Below are 4,272 nucleotides of genomic sequence, written 5' to 3'. Positions count from 1 at the left end.
CGCATCAGGGCCCAGAGGGGATCCCCAGACCATTGTTCTCATGAAGGGACCTGGGGCCGCGACTGGGGACTTGCACACCCGCTCGGGCCACACTCGCGTCCATGTCCACTCGGCGGCGTCTCTGAGCCATGCGGGGACGTAATTCCTCACTGGACCAGTTGGTGCCTCTCCAGCTCAGCCACTTCTGTGCGAGCAGCCTGGATGCAGAGACACCTTCAGACATGTTCAAGACCTAGGTCCATTGCTGGTGAAGGTTCGTCCGGGAGCTGCTTCCGTAGCCACGGGGCCCAGGTCAGAAGGACGAGTTCAGGGTCCTCTTACTCCTGAAGGGACATGGGGCTCACCCCTGTCCTGGTCTCAGATAGGGGTCCTCAGGTGTAAATAGCACAGGATGACTGTGTAGACGGGCTCTGTGCCCCGTCCACCAGCAACAGCATGGCTCCGGAGACAGAGACCCACGGTAGACTGAAGGCGGGGCCGTGGCCACACCAGGCAAGTCCAGCAGAACCAACACCCGGGCCTGGGCATCCGGGGGCCCTGACGGGGCTCAGAATGAACCCCACAAGGAGAGAGCCCGACAGGGGAGGAGGCTGCCTGGGCAGGTTGGCCCCAGCTCAGCTCCCGCTGGACAAGCTGCACAGGACACCCCATGTGAGATGGATGGAACCCACAGTGTGCTCAGTCATTTCAGTCGTGTCCGACTCTGTGACATCATGGACCGTAGCCCACCAGGGTCCTCTATCCATGGGATTTCCCTATAGGAATACTGGTGTGAGTTGCCATTCCCTTCTCCAGAGGGATCTTCCCGACCCAGGGTTCAAACCCGCATCTCTGGTGTCTCCTGCAGTGCAGGCAGATTCTTTATCACTGAGCCACCAGGGAAGCCCAGAACCTACAGAATCACAAGAAATAAAAAACCAATGGATGTTTAAGCCACCAAGATTTGGCGAGTTTGCTACTCAGGACGTATAACTTGAGAAATAACGCTAATAGAAGTTCTAAAGACGTTTCCATCCTTGACAAAGCTCTATTCCTTCCACAGACCACTCTGAAGAGGAAGTCGTCACTGAATGACTAAATGCCTCTGGGTTCACATCCATGAACAGAGCCTCTGTCCTAGGGTGGGAAGATGGAGCGGCAGGGAGGCACATGGGCACCTGCCAGGCACCAGGGTCATCCAAACCCACCAGCTCAGCCACCTCCCCAGCCCTCCCCCAGGGCCCACACCGTTGGCTTGTTAGAAATAAAATTCAGATTTTTACTCTTTTTAATTTCTCCTTTTAAAATTCAAATATCCACTGACATAGTCACTCCACATACTACAGAAAAGCAGGGCAAACAGCCCCGGAGATGTGAGCCAGGGCCGTGTCACCCCAGAGAAGCAGGGGGCTGCCAGGCCCAGGTGCTTTGCCCGGGGTGAGGGGTGGAGGCACCAGGCCCGGCGTTACAGCCAGGCTTCAAGCAGGTCTGCATAGGGGGCTGGTCCTTCCCCTGCCCAGTCACCCTCGGACCATCCACGAACCTGTCACTCTTCCTGAGCTGGCCACCTCCCCAGTGTTCCTCAGGGGATCAGCACCCAGATGCTGCCTGCCCAGCACAGCTTTGTGATCAAGAGCTGGGGCAGTGACCCTGGGCCACACGCCTCTCATTGTCCTGACAGGGCAGGTCAGAGCTGGTCTCGTGAGCAGCACCCAGAGGATGGTGGGGCGGTGGGGGAACGGGGTGACTGGAAGAGATGGAGACCAGAGGTGGGCTTCACGCTGACCGCGGCCGCTCATCTTAGGAAGCAGAATCAAGGGTCAGCTTTCCAAGGAGAGGATGTAAAAAGCCTCCAAGAGGGACAATCTTTCATGGCTACAACATTTACCCCCAAACATTACTACATCCCCTTCACCTGAGTCTGGGTCCACACTGCATCACAGATGACAGAGGAAAACTGGTTGTCACTAGAAGTATTTATGACCAACCTCATAGAAGTTGATTGTTTGGGCAGAGTTGTTGTTCAGTTGCTAAGTCATGTCCAACTCTTTGCGACCCCAAGCACTGAAGGACACCAGGCTCCGCCACCGTCTCCTGGAGTTTGGGTGGAATTACTCACGTGGTAAATGAAACCTGATGCTACGTTTCCAAGACCTCAAAAGGCCTGAAACTTAGGCAGGAAAGAGCTGGTCTTCCCCAGGAGCTCAGTGGGCAGACAAGAAGAGCAGTCATGCAGACCTGGCGTCACGACCCGCTACCCGTTCCCCTGCAGCTGTGGGTCTCTCTGAGAGTCTAGTTAAAGCTACAAAGTCTTCCTGAGAAAGACACATGTGACCACAAGCTTTGTGTATGTTCACATGGAGCTTAGGGACCAGAAGTCCATCCTTGTGGCTTTGCTGGCAGAGCGTGGGCTCCAGACTAAGAATCTTCCACGTGATGCCTGGGGTCCTGCCCCGAGGCCGGGAGATAGGAGCTCATGTTCTGCTCTGCCGTTTATGAGCTGTGGTCACACCACTTAACCCTCGACCACAGACTGGGGATCACATTGCATCTCAAGGATTGTAGTGAGGCTTAAAATCAGTTGAGAAGATTCACCTGCTAGTGCATTATCTGCACACAAACACCTGTGAAAGCGATGCCTGAACAACACATGGGTGACACTTGTCTGCAAGTCCTAAGAAAGTGCTGGTTCAGCTGAAAGACCAGGTTTCCAGGTCACTGCTGGACACAGGCCGCCACAAACATGAGCAAGTCAGAGACAAACACCATACCTGGAGGAATCAGGGCTGGGGACCCCCAGGGCCCTGCCCAGACAGTTCTGTGGGGATGGTTGTAAAGGACAGAAATGAAGGGTGAGCAGGTGGCCGTCCTTCTGGGCACCTCTCAAGTGAGGGAGCTGATGAAACAATGTCATAGATGAGCTGGACCAAGAAGAGAGAGGCCCTGATTCTGTGAAAAACTGGAAGAAGGGCTGAGCTCATACAACCAGAGTCTCCCAGGGGCTCCTGCAAAGGCAACAGACGTCTGGTCCATGTCCGCGTTCTCCTGGTCACCTCCGTTCCCGGTATCTCATCTCTACTCCTCACAGAAGGGAGAATTCCTGCCACCCCCATTTCTTCAGGCGTTTCATTCCAGGCATATGAGGTAGTGGGAAGAGCTCAGGTCGGGAATCAGGAGGAGTCTGGGTTCTGACACATCCCCTGTCTGGGCAAGTGCCTGCCTGTGTGTCTGGCTCAGCCATCCAATAAATGCTTATGAAATGAAGAAATGAATGACCGTCTCTGAACCCTGAGCTTCCTTCTGTGTAAGGGCAAACATTGACCTCATCTGGGAATTGTTTTGCAGTGAGCTCCCATGTGTGAAGGCGCTGCAGAATCCATTGGCAAAGACAGCGGGTGGTGTGTGAGCATGGCTCCCCTCCACTGCTGAGGACCCTGAGAAATCACATTGTGGGGCTCCCTGCCAGCGGGCCACGGGGCTGCCAGCGGAGTTGGCCGTCACACCTGCAGGGGTGACCCAGGCTTTGCCTCGATGTCACCTGAGCCCATGCAGCATTTGAGGCCCACAAAGGTCCACCTTTCAACCACACCTGCCTATTTATGTTAGCGTCACCTCTGCAGGGCCGAACCGCGTCCCCCCGGCTCAGGGTAAAAACCACATCAGGATCACTCCTTATACCATACTGAACTCCATGGACCTGGGTGTCAGCTATCACAGGACACAAGATGTTAGTTACATGCAAGAAAATTTGCATGAAAATTTGCAGCAACATACCACCCATAGATGGTAACTCTGCAGAGAACTTTTCTTAATAAAGGAAGAGTCTAAAATTAGTAGTCGGGTTAGAGAAGTGGGCACTCACTGAACAAAATTCTCTGAAAACCTGCTGTGGGCAAGGCACTTGCCCTGCCAGAGGCTGGCGCTGGGTGCTGGTGCTGGGTGCTAGGTGCTGGGTACTGAGTGCTGGATACTGGGCACTAGAAGAGGCAGTGATATTTCTGTCCTCAGGGGTCTTTTCCCCTAAAAACAGGTAAGTAAACTCTCGGCATCCCATATCACCAAATGACCTCAATGCAGAGTAATTGTGTGAACAACACACAGAACAGTCAGAGGGAAATGACAATCACTCCTAGAACCAAGAAAAGCAACTGAGCCCTGAGAGCAGGAGTGAGTTTCCCAGATGAAGAAAGCGAAACCCAGACCGCAGGAACAGCCCCACCCAGAGATGCCAAGTGCAGAGAGGGTCATCCCCCACAGGTGTTCCCCGTGGCCAGTGGGGTAGGTCCAGTGGGA

The sequence above is a fragment of the Bison bison genome, unplaced genomic scaffold, assembly GCF_000754665.1.
Source record: "Bison bison bison isolate TAMUID 2011002044 unplaced genomic scaffold, Bison_UMD1.0 scf7180017864299, whole genome shotgun sequence".
Taxonomy (NCBI): Eukaryota; Metazoa; Chordata; class Mammalia; order Artiodactyla; family Bovidae; genus Bison; species Bison bison.
Note: the sequence above shows the minus strand (reverse complement) of the source record.